The sequence below is a fragment of the Orcinus orca genome, chromosome 19 (genome assembly GCF_937001465.1).
Source record: "Orcinus orca chromosome 19, mOrcOrc1.1, whole genome shotgun sequence".
NCBI classification, from domain to species: domain Eukaryota; kingdom Metazoa; phylum Chordata; class Mammalia; order Artiodactyla; family Delphinidae; genus Orcinus; species Orcinus orca.
Window position 1 is genome coordinate 25,290,630 of NC_064577.1, and position 19,423 is coordinate 25,310,052.

The 19,423-nt window shown below is 38.9% G+C and overlaps 1 long non-coding RNA gene across 1 annotated transcript in view; it reads right to left on the minus strand.

The window, feature by feature from the left end:
• Positions 1–19,423, minus strand: part of LOC125962080 (uncharacterized) — a 184,335-nt gene that overhangs the window by 59,996 nt on the left and 104,916 nt on the right. The window contains exon 2 of the long non-coding RNA XR_007473470.1: positions 7,974–8,028. This is a non-coding gene — a long non-coding RNA (uncharacterized LOC125962080). The remainder of the gene's footprint in view (positions 1–7,973; positions 8,029–19,423) is intronic.

The window sequence follows — 19,423 nt, forward strand, 5'->3', positions numbered from 1 at the left end:
AGTCACTCAGCCAATGTGGAGTCCAGGGGTGGAGAAATAGACTCCACTATCTGATAGGAGTGTTTGGATAGGGGGCACACGCAGCCACGTTTGCAGTCTTTCCTAATCCTGCCAGCCAGGGGGTGGAAGACTAGAAACATTTTGGTTTGTGTTTTATCAAAATCACACAAACCCACATTAAATGAAAATGTTGAACGTGGATAAAATAGATGACTAATGAGAACCTACTGTATAACACAGGGAACTCTACTCAGTGCTCTGTGGTGACCTAAATGGGCAGAAAATCCAAAAACAAGGGAGATATAGGTATATGTATACCTGATTCACTTTGTGGTACAGTAGAAGCTAATACAATATTGTAGAGCAACTATACTCCAATTAAAAAAAATTGTGAAAGTGTATCCTCATATCCGTACGTATCGTTCTACCTCTTGTTTTAAAAAGCTGCAGCGTTGGCCTGTTTAGCTGAACCGTAATTTGTCTGACCTATCTCCTGCAATTCAACTTTAGAATATTTCCAGTTTTTCACTAACCAGCTGTCATAAGCATCTTTGTGCATTCATCTTCATGCCTATCCATGATTATTTTATTATATTGCCCTGCAGCCAGCTTATTTACCTTTCCGAGGAAATGCACCCTTTGCTCATTAGAAGACGTGGAGAAAAGAGAGTGCAAAGGAGGAAACTAAAGCCCAGGCTAAACCCTTGACTGTTTATCACAACTTGTCACCACTACTAAAAAAACGAAAATGAAAACAAAAAAATGAATATAAAGATAACTATAAAATCATCATAGAACCCCACTTGTTTACAGAGAATAATGTGTACGTATATTCTCAACTTATCCACTTTCAGTGTATTTAATACACTGTTTCAAACAGTCGGAGCAGGACCATTTATTTTTCACTTCTGATGGCATCAGCCCGGGTGGCTGGGCCATTTCCTTTATGTTCTTTGTACTGTTGGCACAGAGGTGTTGGATGGTCAGCATATCCTGAATCAGCTGCCACAAATTCTTACTTGGTCTGGATAGGGTTCGCCTACCTTCGCTGCCTTTCCTGGTTAGGCTCCAGGACACAGAAGACATCAGTCCACTAAGTGCGCTTTCACTGGCAGTGATAACCTTGGTGTCCTGGCTCAGCTTCCTCACCTGCCTCTGGGCTTCCCTGAATTCACTAAGTACTTCTTCATCGCTTTCTTCCATTTCAAGAACAAGGGGAAAACTATAGCACTTGACGTGCACCTGTGTGTTGTGGGTACCCAACAAGCCAAACAAGAGAAGAAATAAAATAAACACCTTATTATAGTCAAGCTGGACCAGGTCCCAGAAAATGTCTAAAAGCTTTTGTCTGCAGAAAACCAAACTCTCAGGGCTGATAACGGTGACTGGATGTCAAAGGTATAATAAGAAATAAAGTTCTTTAAAAACAAACTGCAAACACCATAAAATCATATTGTTTTCAACTTCCCTATTTAGTGGCTTTGTTATGTGTGTACATTACAGCAGACATCTAAGCCAACGGAAGACAAGAGTCTTCTAAGCTTGTCTTGTGTTTATACATGACTTCCGGAATTAAGGTTGCACACACGAGTTTTTTATTCACCCAGCATAATAGATCTGGTAAGTCTGAGAAATAGAAGAGTAAAGGGTTTGAAAGTATGCTTCATTTAGCTGTTTTTCTTCCTTTTATGATAGTTGCATTTTCAGAAAAAAAAAATCAATTCTTTTCATCATGTGTTTTTGACTTTCCATGGCTATTTTCAAGCTCTTAATTCCTAGTTCATTTATTTGTTTGTTTCTGTGTTATTTTTTTACTAGAGACATATGGCAAGACAGTACTATGTCAGAGAATTAAACTTGCTTTCTTTGTAATAAAGGGTTCCTATATGGAAATATTACAGCTAAACTAGGATGGAAGGCCTAAAATCCATTTGTGACCTAGGGTTATGAGATTACAAAGACCATCATGATTTATTTTAATCTGAATAGATTACAGGATGGAAATCATAAAATCATTACACAGTTTAGTTATCATTTCTTACTCAAAATGATTATAAAGATTAAAAAACAAATTTACTATCTGAATTTTCATTTACCAGTTACTCAAAATCTTGTCCAGAATAAAATGAAAAGTAGCAAAGTCTCTGGTTGGGCCCCTAATTATTAGTACTTAGCATCTACAGGATCTCATTTTCTCCAAGGAAACAAGAAATGCTTCCATTCATAGAGAAAGACCAGTTTCATTTTAAGCATGACTATTGATGTCCATGGCAAGTCTGCTGACTGAAAAGAAAGTGTTTATTGATTCAACCTTTCCATAACCCTCTACTAAAGTAAACACGTCTGAGACAACTAAGCAAAACATCAGATTTCACTCAACTACCATGTGGCCTTCTTTGCTTAAAGAACTTGGTGTGGGTCACGAGTCCAGCCAAGGTCCCAGCAGTACAAAGGAGCTACATTTTGTTTGGTACGTTAATCCTTCCTACCATCAGTTTTCCTGCCCATCACCAAGAACACCTTTTCCGGAGTCCTCCCTCATGGCTTCCTCTATCTTCAGTTAATTGCTGGTGGCTACAAGTTTAGTATCATCCTCACTATAATAAATACTCTTGTACTAAGTGTCATTTTCATCTCATTATAAATTGGTATAAACATCGTCTCTTAGGAGCTGGGGGGGAGTAAATCTGCACAGTTCCATCATCTTTGGGAAACTTCACCTTGTTGATAATGGCGTAATCGTGCATCATTCATGACTTTCCGGTCTGATTCAAACAAGAGTTTTATATTTCTAGTGCCCCAAATCCCCAACTCAACACCATCTCAATCTTTGCTGAACTTCAGATTTTATGCAACACGTAGAAATTAGTGAAACAGCTTCACGTTCTGTGATATGACTTTCATAGTATATTCATCATCACTAAGGCAAAAATCGTTAAAGATATGCACATTTGAGAAATAATATTGTATTTGCATTTACACTTCATTTATTCAGTCATCAAATATTATTGTTCATCTACTATGTTTGATGCACCATACCAGGTGCTAAAAAACACAATGATAAATAAAACATATTCTCTGAAACTCATGGTGCTAGCTCCCCAGGAGAAAAATGTAAAGATGGTATTGTGTTGGTTACATACGAAAACAGTAATCAGAAAAAAATGGATAATTTTTCTGATGCATATGTGTTTTGTTAAAGAAAGACATTGTTTTGAGTTTTTCCTTCTGACAGTGATTTTTAGTTTCCACTGCTGCCTAAAGCAACTCTTGGATACAACTGTAAGATTATGCCATCCTTATGGAGTATGTTTTTTTTTCCCTCTTCTATCGCAGTAAAGCCATGTATTCAATTAAAGCTATATAAAACTACAAAGATACACATTTTAAAGAAAATCTTAGGATATACCCTTTTGTATGTCACTTAAGATTATACCCTTTGAGGAGCCAGAGTCCATTTATCACATTCTGCTTCTCACGATGGTATTATAATAAAAATACTCTGAATGAGATTTAAGAAACTTGGGTCAAAAATAACATCTTATAGCATGACTTAAATATCTGGGTATAAAAGTATAAGTTGGCAACAGGATGGTGAAATGCTGCAATTTTAATTTCATCCTCATTTTTCAGTCACATGTAACTGAAAGTATCAGTCAGTGGTCAGTGGTAGAGCAGCTGTCCCACTAGCCTACATGCTTCTCATGCAGAATCTGATAAAGATGCCCAGACCCTGAAACCACTGGGGAAAACGCGGTATGTAGTTTGGAGACATGCATCAAATCTCCACTTTAAGGGGAAGGCAGATAATGTTTTATTCTTTTTGTTTTATTCTAAATAAGGTAGGTTCTTCTTTGAGTCTGCCCTAAGTGAAGTCTAAAAGAGTTAGGGTGTGCAAGGAAAATGGTCTGTAAGTAGCAAGAAGATTTACATAGTTTCAATATTTTGTAAACCTCTTCGGGAACTTTTTCAAGAGACTATGAAAAATATGGTTAACAAAATCAGGCTGGTGGGTTCTGATAAATGTTTTAGCCAGTTTTATTGCTTCCCTAGTACCACATTCAGAGGGTTTTCTCCCAAAGGTCCAACTCACTAGAAAGCAAATCATGGTGTCTTGTCCCCTCACCACCATCACACTGTGAGTGAATCATTATTGAACTTTCAACCCCAAATGGTCCAGATCAACAACCAAACTATCAACAATGGTATTTAAGGATATACATTCTGAAATGTATCTGCCTAGGTTAGAACTCCAATACTACCTCTAGTTAAGAGGTCAAGTTACTCAGTTTCCATGTCTGGATGTCCTAATCTGTAAAGTTCCATGATAACAGAACCGATGGGTTGTTGTTGGGATTAAATGAGGGCATATACTTAAAGTTTAGAAGAGAGAATGAAATATGCTACCAAACACTAATTACTGCTCTTGGAGTTGAGTTCTGTTGGCATACGAACTGATATGATACAGAGGGATTAGGGTGACACTCTCTCCCACGCGTGAGGGGGAGAGAAAAGAAGAGAGACAGAGACAGGCGACCACAGAGACAGAAAGTAGACCCCCAGAGAGCTGAAGAGAAGAGATTATATCAGCTAAGAAGGAAACAGATGCCACACTCAAATATAGATAATTTGAAGAGGATTTAATTAACAGGGCTTGATAACACTCCTAGGCTTAGAGGGTGGGGAGAAAGAGTCATTACTTGAACTGGAAATGAGGGATTCCGGTAACTTCTCACATGGGTCTGCCCTTTCCAGGAAGATGTGGCCTTTGGTTGAGAGAGATGTAGTCAAGTGAGACACACCTACGGAAGGGTGCCCAACACCCCAATCTCATCCTCCTCGTCTCTAATCTCCTACAAAGACTCCCCATTGGCTGATTCCCATCAGACCCCAGAGGGCATTAAAACCATGTGATGACACCCATACAGATCATCTCCAGGGACAGAAAGCTGGATGGGGAAGGGTGGAGGGTAGGAGCTACACAAAGAGGTCCTGCACAGAGACCATCTGTGCCCACCGGAGGGACATCTACTATGCCTGAGGCCTCTTCCAGTGCCGACGCTTCCATCCTTCCAACACATTTCCCTTTTAGCCTAAGCTATAACAAGGGATCTTCTATTATTTGTAACAAAAGCAACTTTGGCTTGAGCAGAAAAGTCTGGCAACTTCAAGAAAAGAGTAGAAAGTCTCTGGGTATAAAATCGGAGGAGCAGGTTGGCACTGTCCCATATTCACTGGTGATTCTTTCTCATGAAGCAACGTCAGGGCCACACATGCGTTTTTATCTGTCACTGAACACAATTGCTGGGCTTTGCTCTTTGCTTCTCTATATGATACACTGGAGAGGAAGACTGCATACATTTTGGATCTTTCTTTATGAATAAAGAAGGCACCTTGCCGTATGTTCCACTTTAATCCCTGCATCATACCATTCTGTGAAGACTGTCTCCATTTTTGAAATCTAGGATTAACATTTTTAGCGCTGATAACATATTTTTGAGCTAGGGAGACTATTTGGACTTCTCAGACCCAAGTCCAGAGGAGTCGGAGAAATTTTATCAAGAGGTGCAACATGGTAAAAGGTAAACTCTAAAATGGGATAAGCAGGTTTAAAAGTGATTGATAAGGTTCAATAAGGCTGTGAAAATAAATGGGCAGGGGGCAACACTAGGATCTGTGATTACAGAATAAGGGGGATTGAAGGCAGAGAATCACTTAGAAATAATGAAAACACGGATAAGAGCAAGTGTCAGTCTATTAATGAAACAGAATCCCTAGTCAGACATTTACTGAGACTGAAGGGAAATAAGATGCAGAATAAAGATGCAGAAAGCGCTGATTAGGTAGGCTCATGCCAGGCTTGGATGTTATACACAAGTTACTTTTCTTTGCAAAGCCTATGGCCAGCCTGGAATTGGCACACGTGAGGACGAAGTTTAAAACAGGGGTCCACAACATTTTTGGCACCAGGGATCGGTTTCGTGGAAGACAATTTTTCCAGGGATGGGGGATGGTTCAGGGGGTAATAGGAGGGATGGTTCAGGCAGTAATGGGAGCGACGGGGAGCAGCAGATGAAGCCTCGCTGGCTCACCCGCCGCTCACCTCCTGCTGTGCGGCCCGGTTCCTAACAGGCCTCAGGCCAGTACTGGTCCGCAGCCTGCAGGTTGGGGACCCCTGGCTTAAAATAGCCTCCCAGTGGATTTTCGTGCACAGGACTCTTCCATGGCCGTCCAGTGCAAGAACATGGACAAGAAGTAAGTTTAGGTCAGTCTGTTCTGAATTTAGGGACTTCTTTTGAGGTTCTAAATTAGGCCTCAGTTTAATGGAGAACTGCTATGAGTTTTCTGCTTGGGAAGATGGAAATTCAACACCTGGATAACCATATGTCTGTGCACTCATATTGGTGTTTAGCTCTTCAAGGAAAATCCTATTTCCTCCATTTCCAGATTCTTTGCGGGTCCTCATTGTGCCCACCAAATACTACTGCCGACGTGAGGGTTTCAAGGCAAAAAGATTGTCATTACCTCGAGACCCAAATTTTCCATTTTATCTTCATCACACACTCAGAGAGGTTTGTGTTGTCTCCTTCAGTCAGCTGTTCCCAACTGAGAGCAGTACGGTCCCATGAGGGACATCTGGCCATGTCCAGAGAGAACTGTAATTGTCACAGTCTAGTGTCAGGGGTGAGAGGGTGGAGTGTGGGGAGGGGGGGGAGAGTGAGGGGGACGGGCTATTGCCATGCAGTGGTTAGAGGCCACGGTTGCTGCTAAACACTGTACAGTCATCTCCCACCACACAGAATGATCTGGCCCCCAAGTTCAATAATGCCGAGGCTGAGAAACCCTGCCTTAGACGTTCTCTCAGTTTGATAATTATACGTACGACGTCCCTGCTTAAATATCTCAATATAAATGTACCACTGGCTTAAGGACAGTGATAGACTTTCTTCAACTTTCTATATGTTTCTTAAGCCTTCAGTGGTTTTCTTTTTGTTTGTTGAACTTGCCTTAAATGGTTATAAAGATTTTATCAATATCAGGGATGCCAGTTTTTTCCTTCTATGATGAGGTAGTCAGGTGACGCTGAAAAACCCAAGTGTCCATATAAATTAAGAATGTTTTCAGAAAGAAAAAGAAATATGCCCTGTAATTGAATGGATGATACTGAAACACGTAGAGGAGAATGTCTTTTATTTCTAAGCATCAATATCTTCAAATAAAGAATCAGGTAAGTTCCCCTCCCTATAGAGATCTGGGTGAAAGCAGGTGTATTATACTGTGTTTCAAGTGATGCAGAATGGGGATGGGGAGAAGTCATTATTTTTGCCTTATTACAGATTAAAGTCGTCCAGAGCTTTCATAGTACACGGATCACAATTCAAAACACCAGTTAGGGATATCCATTACCCAATACCAACAACCAAGCCATGAGAACTATGGCCTAAACGCTCCGCTTTCATTTCACGTCTCTAGACAAACTGGAAATGACCAGACTACCGGCATCTAAGAAGTTCATGTGATTAAAGATGCTGTCGCAATCTCCAGTTAGCTGACTTCTCTCCGCGTTCCCTGCTACCTAAGTACCGCTCTCAGGTCTTACTTTCCAGCTTTGAAGTTACCTGGGCTCCTCTCTGGACTTCTCCAGATTTCCATCACCTCTGTTCAGTTTCCGAGCCCGGAAAGAACGGAAGCACAACAAAGCCAGCACAGTAAAAGTCTAACTAGTACGTTAGAGAAGGAGTTTAAGACTTCTCCCTGATCTGTTGCCAAGAAGCTCGCCTAAGCTTCATAAAGACACACACAGAGTTATATTACTATATTCACAGAACACACACACACACACACACACACACACACACATCCTGGTTTTTTCACGTTGAAGTTTTCTTGGGGGAGAACCATACTTGACTAATTATACTCCACGCCACATCTCCCGCAACAAAAATTTCCAAAGAAAACAGTTGAAATCTTACCATGGCTGGTGTCTGGATGAAGCCGCCTTGAGGATCATGGAATAAGCAGCTCCCTCTGTGGGGGGGGAAAGAAAGTGATTATGTCGTAGGCAAGGCCTTTAGATTGAGAGAGAATTAACTCAGCTTATAATAAATCACTGTTGACATCCTTGCTAAAGACTTCGTGCTCTCCCAAGCCAGGGGGAATTTTTAGCTGGCCAAGAAGGAAACTCCACAAATGTTGGCTATTATTTGCATGTGCAAGCTTCACAGGGGAGATCCTGAAGGGTTTTCCCTACACGGTCTGAGCGAACTCCACAGAGAATAGCTACCCTACTAAAACAAACAAAGATTGATTAATAACTTTTTATCATATTTTACAATTGAGACTTTGGAAAATATGTAACAGCAGGAGGCCCTGTCTTCACCTCACTTGTTTTTAACTTATAGATTGGTCTTTCACTAAAGGAAAAGAAAATCTAAGTAAAAAGATTGAGGACAGCAATCCTTCCTTCAGTGGTTTGAAGAAGAAAAGATTTTTCTTTTTCTTTGTACTTTGCAAGTAAATATTACTGGTCAACCAACTCTTATGAAGTTGCATAGACTTTATAGCATATGACTTGCTGTTTTATGTATTGTCTCATTCGCTCCCTGCAAAGCCCCTGAAGAAATGAAGGCACTTTCCGTAATTCGTTCAGGTAAGGGGACTTTTTAGTCTGAGAGGCGAAGTGACTCAGGGACATGTGGGTGAGAGAAGGGAGAAGAACCTTACGGGGACTGCAGCCCGGGGTCCATTCTCTATTACAAAGAAATACTTCATAAAGAGGATGTGTTTTTTAGTTAATAGGATCAAATTTTACATTAATGATATTTATTGGAAACATAAAGAAGTCTCAAAGGGCAATTAAGTCTCCAGTAGAGTATTTTTTTCTCCCATGTCTGTTATATCAACCTTTGTACAACTATACAAAGTGATTCAGTGAAAACTGGATTTATAAGGATTAATCTCTGTACTCCCCTAAGAGTTTTAGCATATTTCTGGATGAAACTAGCACATTTTAGTGGGGTTTTTTTTGGGGGGGTGGGGATCGATTCAGAATTCTGTGTAAGTTAAATGTACACGAACAAGATTTGAATGATGGTTCCAAATTAGTAAAATTTACTTTAATTAACAGGCTACTCCAGAGAAGGGCTTGCCCCTCCTGATACAATCTCCATTTGGGTCCACTCTGCTTAGTGCTCTGAGAGGCTGACCCATAAGTGTTCCAACAATGACACCCTTGCCCTTTGACTTGCATTTGGGTTCAAGCAATGGGAGGCCCTGGCAAGAGACTGGAAAGAAGGAAGTGAGGTTGAACTATTTATTCCCCTGGCTCCCTCCTTGCTGGCAACGCTCAGCTGGTCACTACTCTCATCTGAAGGGTCTCTCCAGAGAGCTGCTCTCTCTTGGTTCCAGGAATGACTCCTTTCTCTCACTCCATCTCCCCAGTGGAACTCCCCAATGGAACTGCCCTTCCCCTGACAGTTTCCCTAAAGTCTGCCCACATCGGTGTAATCAGTTCTACTGCAGAACTTTCCTCAGATCACCCAGATTGGATGAGATTCAAACAGGGCCCTGGCAGGAAAGGGCAGGTACATTCAGACTGGGTTTCCATCTTTTTGGTAGATCTCAAAACTATGAGTCCAGGACTCTACATGTATCTGAGATGTTGATGGAGTCAGTCTACTGAGATGAACTTTAGTTGTTCAAGGTACATCTGCTGTGTTGGTATCACTGCCCAAATGATAAAGAAACAAATAAACAATGTGATCCTGTTCAATAGAGATTTCTGGGGGGTGGGGTGGGGGGGAGAAAATTGATTCAGAATTAAGTATAAATTAAATGTATATAAATAAGGTTTGAGTGATGTTTTCCACTTAGTAAAATTTACTTTAATTCACTGAGTACTCCAGAGAATAACAAAGAAATACCAGAATGATTAGTGGCCGGCCTGTATTAATTGTGTCAATTTGCCTATTTTCACTTAATGCAATATTAACTTGAACTAATTATCATGGCATAAATTAAGTTATATGATCTTACATTAATTTTTACTGAAGTCCATTTGGGATAAATTAAGTTACATGATCAGACATGTGTATGTGCGTGTTTGTGTACATATATATGCACACATGTATATACATATGACATATATAGAAATTTCACTGTTCACTTAATGGTTTCTACAGTACAACTTACAAATGCAAATACTATGTATCGTTCAAATTCTGATTTTATGCTACTAATAAGCAAACCAGTAAATTAATAAACAGGTCTTTAAAAGATGCTCTTGAAAAAAAAAAACGATGCTCTGGAGTTAAAAATATATATATATATTTATATATGATGTTAACTAATATATATATTTCCAGTTAAACACAGGACTTACGTGGCTCGTTGACTATTATTTCTCTTACAACACACTGTGGCATTTTGGTGAACTACTTTGGCATCAGAACATTCCTAAGTACAGTCAGTTGGGCTCCTATTAATATAGCACGGTATTTTTAGCTTAGGCTTTAGCTGTTTTAAACCACACTGCTTAAAGTGTCCCCTTGCAGAAAAAAAAAATTACTGTATTCAAGCATAATCCCATCTGTATAAACCTACCCAAATCCTTTAGCCTAGGAGATGAGTACTCAACTGATGTAGGGATAAACAGACATATATTTAATTTTGGCGAGACTCCACAATAAATGAATTTTGTAAGAATTACTTTCTGACCTCCTCCAGAGGGTCTGAGAAGCACAGGCACAGGCACAAACGTGAGATGAGCATTTAAAGAAAAGCAAAATTGCCAGTGATTAAGACGCACACTACGTACGTCAAGCTCTGAACAGTCACATGATAGAATCTACTGTGGCTACACAGTCTCAACAATGGCTCCCAAATGTGATTTGCTTGGCTGACATTTCTGTGTGTGTGTGCGCGCGTGTGCACATGTGTGTGTGCGTGTGTGTTTCTTGTCTCTTTCTCTGCAAAGCATTCTACTCAGACAGCCAGGGTGACAGGTCAAACAAGTTCTCCCACAAACAAACTCAACACTGTTCATCAATCACTCTTCGCACTTCGAGAATTTACTTCCTCCTGAAAACCACTTGTGAAATGAACCATTTTTCCTCTTCTTCAGATTAGGGAACTGGAACGGGGGGATCAACACACTCATGGTTATAGACTGACACTTTGAGACGAGTGAAATTAAAGGCAGCAGTTCTTGCTGATAGGTATTCCATTCTGGAAAGCATAGATAACGTAAGTAATACAAGAGCCATTATTCACCCATTGGTACTTCCTCGGTTTTCGCTTTCTAGCTTTGTGCAATAACATTGACAGCTGAATCCTATACACTTCACAAAGCCAGAGGCTAATCCCATTGGGCCATCTCAATGATCCTAAGCAAATCCAAGAAATGGGGAGCAAAAATGACTCTGCACAACGAATTTCACGCACATTACTCAAGGTGGAGCCACCAGGTCCTACCTTCAAATGTCATTTATTTTCACGTTACACTAGCTTTTCTCAAAGTGTATGTTCATGTTCCTCGACAAAGAATCCTGTTGGGGAAAATGGGCACACCAAATGAAACACTAGACACAACTTGAGCAGGTTTGGTTACCACCTAATTTCTCTTCCCACGTTTCATCCGTTGCTCCGCTCTGAATTTTTGAGAGCATAAGTAAATGTTTCAGAATTCATTTAAATCTCCCTTTCAGCCTCTGACTTCTTTAGTAAACATGGCTTTAGGCAATTATATTATGTTGCTTATGCAATCTCAACAAGTTTGGAAGAAAATAAGGTAGATTGGTGGGAAAGGTCATTAGAATTAGACATAATTATGCCAACAGTGAATAACAGCGGACAACCCGATGATCCTATAATAAGAGTACAGGTGACCCTTGAACGATATGGATTTGAACTGCAGGGGTCCATTTATAGGCTGATTTTTTCAATAACTATGTACTACGTGATCCACTGTTGGTTGAGTCTGTGAATGCAGAACCATGGACACAGAGGGCCTACTGTAAAGTTATATGTGGATTTTTGAGTGCAGGGAAGGTCTGGACCCCTAATCCCAACATTGTTCAAGGGTCAACTGTGCTAAAAAAAAAACCAGCATAATTCACAGTACGTGGTGGGCTGGGGTAGAACAAACAGTTCTATGAAGTTCAGTTCAGAAGGATTTGCTAGGTTCACAACACAAAATAATTTCTGTTCTTAAAGGTAGACATTTGGTCAACCTCAAAAGTATAAATAATCAAATACATAAAACTGAAATTTGGGTGAGAATTGAAAAATTACCTAATCTAGCTTTCTCATTTTACAGAAAAGAAAACTGAAATTCTGGGAGACCACTGAGTTGTTAGCATGAGTCGACTAATTTTGTTTCTTTGTTTGTTTGAAGAGAATAGAACCCAAACTGTTCATTTGTCACCTAACGCTGATGTCAAGCCACACCTAATATGCTAAATGTTAGCAGGTGATTCTGATAAATGGATAAACGAGTTTGGTTACTTTTTTTTTTTTACCAGAGGTAAAGGTTAAAATCTGGAGCCAAGTATATTCATTATTTACTATAAATCAAAACTTCATTTTTGAGTGATATTTTCAATTAATCAACAATATAGGAAATTGTGGAGAACACTTTGAAGGGCTTCCGGGATCTTGTTTCAACAAATAACTTGTTGCCTCATGAACTGGGAAAGCTGCTGGCACATAAGCCTTGGGTGCTCAGCAGACATGTGGAGCCATATTGGAGCCTGAAGCCAAAGCAAAAATGGGTACCACTGTATACACACATCAGAAAGAAACATGACTATAAATAGAAACTCGCACTGCCCAATCTATTTGCATGCCCTTGTCAACTGTCATAAACCTGCCCAATGATGATTTAATACCTTTGAGGGCCTGAGAACCATCATCTGATTGGAAGGGATACTTTACATCACAAGACCATCAGACAAACAGCAGCTTATAGTTACTTAAATTTTGATATTTTGTTCATTGTGGATTATTGTATGAATTTTTATTTTTTAAATTGCATTAAAATATCTGTTATCTCGATCACTGAGGTTTTGGTGTGGCTTTAATTTTTGCACTGATGCTTTCATGTTTGCCTTACCCACTTCATGGTCGTCCCAGCTCTAACACTCTGACCCTTTAGAGATTGCCTCTGTTGTGAGGGAATGCCTCACCAAGGTCACTCCCAGTAACTGATCCCTGGGGAAGGAGCCTGGCCATCCAGGCCCAAATGGGCCAACTCCAAAGGGTCATTCTAGCTCCAGAGCTCCAGCCAGAGCTGATCTGGGGACTGAGTTATAACTGGACTTCTTCCTCTGCTTTTCCACAGGTGTTGACCTCAAGGGTACGTGCGTTGTAAAAACCTGCTGTACGTTAAGCTCCGTCTGTGAGGATGCTTCCCAGGGAAGACTATCTGTAACAAATACCCAGCTATATGAGCTAATATTTATTGAGCACATACCAGGTTCAATGCGTGTTTATATGTATTTTTTATTACCCTAGCAATAAACCAGTAAGGTTTATAAGCAACACAGATTTTTTTTCATGGTATTAAAATCAATTATACACAATGTCATATCTTTTCAATGGATAAAGAGACAAGAAGAAACCCACATGAAACCAACATGCTGTGTTGTAACACAACATGAGGCAATGGTTTTCCTTTCTTCACTGGCCTGAATGTTATAAACATACTTAACCCCAGGGTGAAGGCTCAGATATGTAGTCCAGAGCACATGCTTTAAAAAGCCAGAGAAGGATTTAATACAGTTTAAGCTTTCAATTCAAATATTTCAAGTTAAAAATAAAATTCACCAAGAGAGACACACTTCAGCTACTTAGAATTTTATTCTGTCGTGATACTGTGGATAAATGAGGGTTTTAATTTCATTTAGTAAATGTTAGTGATAGTGGTTCAAAATTTAAGTGTTTCATAATCTCAACATTTCTACTTATTCTGAATATAAGTAGAATATAATAGAATAGTAGAATATAATAGAAATCCATTAAAGACTATAATATTATTACCTCTGTATATTAAACACAAATTATTACCTCTGTATACTAAAGTGATAATACATTTGTAAAATATAATAAAATATTCTCACTTGAATCGGGAGATTTACTCTGTGTGGTCCAGGGTGGGGTCCCACAAATTCATGTGAGCTCTTCAGAGATGCAAATCACCTATTAGGAGCTGCTTTATTGAGTAGAGCTCTCTTTTTAAACTGCTTTTTGGTCTGGCTCATTTGCTAAATCATATTTCTGAACTCACTTGGCACATCTTTTCTTTCTGCAGTTATGGTCCCCATATTTCTGAGCATATTGTATTTTATATTCAGCTCTCTTAGTGTTCTGGTTCATATGAAATGGTGCTATTTATTTATTACAAGATCTCACATTTGTTTTATCCATCACAAGTTAATGTTTGTATGAATTAGGCCCTAGAGATGTAATATCATCTTTAAAAAGCTGCCCCAAAGACAGAGAGCTGAGAATCAAAAGCAGAGTAAGAACAAATGTACATAGCCTGAGTTTCCAAGTTCATATTTCTTATATGTGACTATGTGAAAAGCTTGGATCCACAATCTGCTTTTTTCTCTCTTTTGGTCAAAAATAGCTATTAAGAGTGCCAGGAGAATGTGCAAACCATAGAGATGACTGGATAGAGATGTCTATCCAATGACCCTGGGCCAGAGCCAGGAGAAAAAATGACAATGATGCTGTGAAGCTATTACTCTATTTTTACCTGCTCTTAATTTCACATTTCTCAATCTTTTTCAGAACAACAATATTTGAAGACTGCATCATTTTACTGGTTGATTTTTGAACTGTAAGTGCCCCCTAAATTTACTACTCTTCAACAAAATAATCTAAGAATGTGAAATTGCTGGAGTTGTTAGCAAGTAAATCTGATTTATTCAAAACATTAGAAAGTCCCAGGTAATATTCAATTTTGCAAACTAAGATAGTTAGCAACTTGCAAACACCTGATTTTCTTGGGAGCCTAGCATCATGTCAAAATAAATCCACTTAAAGAAGCATTTGTCAAGCATTATTTTATGTGCCTGGCAGAGTACTAAGCAGGAAGCATTCAAAGATTGCTCACTGTACCTGTTCTTGAAGCACTCAACGTTAACTGAGAGGCTTTCTACAAAATGCAGGCATTAAATTATTACCATGGCAATCAATTTTATAAGAATGGTGGGCTAAATGCTCGTTTCACTGAAGCGTCTAGGACTATACAGACGAGCCACATTTCAGGATATGTCCATTTAGTTCATTATTGGAGGCCATCTGGAGTGTGTTCAATAGAAATAAATTTTGAGGAGATGTTCAAAGGAAGAAACTCATCTTTACTCTTAGAACCCTAAGATACTTCAGCTAGACCTTAAGGTAAAACCTTAAGGTCAACTGATGTCAACTGGCACAAAACAATATTCAGTGGCAGGGCCACTTAAATCAAGACTCTAAATATGTAAATAACCACCCAATATTATAAGAGTTTATCATCAAAATTAGAAGACAATTCTGGATATTTTTAGATAGTTTGGTAACTGCATGGCAGTGGACAGCACTGTGGAAGAAACTGTATTGGAAACCGACCATCATTACCATAATACTTCACAACATCATAAAAAATGGTTTATTTAACACCTTCATCCAACAACTTGCATCTGCTTTGTTTCCAGACCATTTTGACCATTGTCCACACTTCCAAGTGACTCATTTCAGTGATTTTTCAGGAGCTGTAACAAGTAGCTGACTTAAATTAACATCAGAAGCCACTCTAAGAAGTCTCTAAGAAGCTAATGGATCTGTGACCTAGTCATCACTGATTATCCACACCTAAATACAGCTTATGATGTGTGCGCCCCTGCCCAAACATCCTTTATATGCCAGAGGATGTTGAAATGATGTCCTGTTGGCACAGGCTCTGTTTACCACACTGCCTTGACTTCATGAGTTGGGGCACATTCTGTTTGGGTTTTGTAAGCCAAGGTCATCATTGCATAAATCAGCAGCCCACAAACTGCTGTTTCTTAGGTGACCTGATAGTCTCTGCTCACAGCAAAGGCTGAGTGAGAGTTACCCTGGGTTTCTGTGGGACGTGGCAAAGCAAACTTACTCAGAGTTCCTTGGTTGAATCCCGGAAAAAAAGTCGAGTCTAAGATGAGTCACGATTGAGCAAAAACCTTGTCTGAAACTCTCCTTAGAGGTTATGTGTGCTCTTCTAAAATTACACATTTGGATTGATGTATTAATGTGGCTGTATTGTGGTTGCCTGGAGATGACTTGGAAGCCACTGAGTTGGATGATGGTGTTCTTTGTCAATGATTATTTCATCTTAGGCATCATGCTTTACTAGCACCTTTCACAGGCAGAAATATGGTTGCCCTTCCTCACCTATGAAAGAAGAGACATTTTGTATATCGCCTCCTTCATCCCTATTAGGGGACATTTAAACTCAAGGGCATTTTGTTCACTTGATAATATCCTAAAGTTTACTGTATTTGTAAATCATCTGGACTGAATATTATCACTCTGCAGAGACTAAAGAGACAGAAAATGAAGAAACAAAGAAAATCTCAAGATGGGTTTTGCTTCCAATCATTTTTGTTTTTCTTTCAGCAACTTTAACAACTACTATATATGATGTTTGGGGTGAGATTGTAGGAAGACAATGAAGATAAATAAGATGCTTGCTCTGTTTTCAAGGAGATGCTGTAGGAGAGATGTCATATATAAAACAAAACTGATAGGAAGTTACTGACAAAATGAATAGGTGGTCAAATGTAGAGAGTTCGCCTACGGCAGGTGGGACCAGGGAGGGCTTTTCAGAATAGTTTTTTTTTTTTGGTTTGTTCCTCAAAAAAGCATAGCTATTGAATATTCGGGGACAAGAGGATGGGCTTTTTATGTTGCATAAGCCATGGCACAGAGATGGGGGATGGGTAAAGGGGGAACTAAATGATTACTTGGCTCCAAGAAGGTTGATATGTTATAAAATGGATCTGAGCAGTTATTTAGAGGTGACAGAACATGAATAAAGATATTTCCATAGTTAACCTAAGGATTTGGGCTAATGTGATGGCATTAGAAATGAAAAGCAATACATAATTGTGAAGAAGAATGCAAGAGGAGGTACAACAGAAGATCTGGTGACAGAGTAACTGGAACCATGAGGGTGAGGCATTACGAAGAGCAGTTCTGAGATTCCGAACCTGGGTGTATGGTAGGAGAATGGCACTAAGGGCAGAAAAAAAATATCAGGACAAGAAAGTGATGTAGCCTGAAGAGAGAGGGAAATGAATTCACTTTTATATTTTTATATTATATTTAAATGTGATAACTTTTAGGTGGTAATGGATCATCCAGGTAAAGATGCCCATCATATATGTGTATTTGTGGGACATGACATCAGGATAGGTGTCAGAATCTGAGAGTTTTACAAAGTACAGTTTGAAACTGTGGAGCTAGAAAATACTGCTCTGATCTCTAATTAGGCTGTATCTGTGTAGTACCACAATTCAATATTTTTCCTCCTTTACCTTTGACTCAAAAGAGGTGAAAGAGATTTCCACTTCTGAGATGAAGTAAGTGTATACTTTTTTTCCTATTTTTCCTGCTCAGTACTACTAGAAAAACCCTGGATATTATATGTAAGACAAAAAGACTTTGAAAGGTAGAAAGAAAAAAAAAAACCCAATTGGCTATAGACCTTGGGACCCAAAGAACAACCAAAAGGTGAATTCTCTGGTTTTTGTGTGCCTTATATATACCCCATGCTTACAACTGGAGAAGCCACCAATCTAGAAACACTGGTGAGTACAGGCATACAAAGCCCCAATAAAAGGTCACTCTTTCTGGACAAAGGACCAGGAAAGGAAAAGCCTAGCAAGAAAGAACACTTTTAGATAATCATCACTCTACTCCAGCCCAAAACCACAAAAAATATTGTGGCCTTAGCCCCAACCCCACAGGCAAAGACTGAATAGGAAGTCTAGACTTCTACACTCCCCTGGTAGTAATGAAGTGGAATGACCCCCACTTCCCTTGCTAAAGCAGAGTCCAGAAAGCCACCTAAAACTGAAGATGTAAGTAAGACCCAGATTCTTGTAACATCATACCCCAAATATTCAAGTTTAAATCGAGAACATCACTCAGCACAGCAAAAACCAGGAAGATTTCAAACTGAACAGAAAAGAAAAATCAATAGTTGACAACACTGGAATGGCAGAGATGCTAAAATTATCTGACAGGCGTTGTAAAGCAGTTATCACACACACACAAAATGCTTCACGGACAGTTACAAAGAGGCCTGAGAAAACTGGAAAAAAGTTGATAGTCTCAGCAGAGAGATAGAAGATATAACAAAGAGCCAAGCAAAAATTTTAGAATTAAAAAACCAATAACGTAAATGTAACAACTCAATGGATAGACTCAACAGCAGAATGGAGGTGGCAGAAGAAAGAATGAGTGAACTTGAAGATAGAACCATAGAAATTACCCAATCTGAAAGACAGAGATAAAATAGACTAAATGTTAAAATGAACAGAGTTTCAGGAACCTATGGGACTATAACAGAAGATTTAACATCCATGTCATTGATATTCCAGAAGGAGAAGAGGTGATGCTGAGACACTTCACCAAGGAAGACACACAGATGGCAGATGAGCACATTGTAACATTTAATGGCATATGTCTCTGTTTTGTTAAATTTGTTCATTGGTTTTGTTTTTTAGATTCCACATATAAGTGAAAACAAACAGTATTTGTCTTTCTCTGTCTGACTTAGTAAAATAAGTATAATAGCCTCCACATCCATCCGTGTTGTCACAAATGGCAAGATTTTATTCTCTTTTATGGCTGAGTAGTGGTCCACATACTACATCTTCTTATCTATTTAACTACTGACAGACACCTAGCTTGCTCCCGTATCCTGGCTGTTGAAAATAATGCTGCTCTGAGTATCAGGGTACATATAAGTAATGGAGGTAAAAGTTATAAATAAATGGAAAAATAATTTAAAATGTGAAGCCTTGTGATAGGTAGCAATATGAGTTTTATTATGTATAATTATCCCATTATTACATTTTCATGATAATTTTATATAAGGAATTTAAGAACTTTTATGAAAAAAATTAAAAACATTTAACATTATATGTCATTAGGGCATTAGGGGTTTGCAAATTAAAACAATGATGAACTGCCATTCTACACTCATTAAAATGGCTACAGAAGCAAAAACAAAAACAAAAACAAAACACCTGAAAATTCAAATGCTCGTGAGGATGTGGAACAAGTGGAATTCTCAGTCATTGCTAGTAGGAATATAATATGGTACAGCTACTCTGGAAAACAGTTGGCAATTTCTTATAGAACTAAAAATGTAACTACCACACAACTCAAC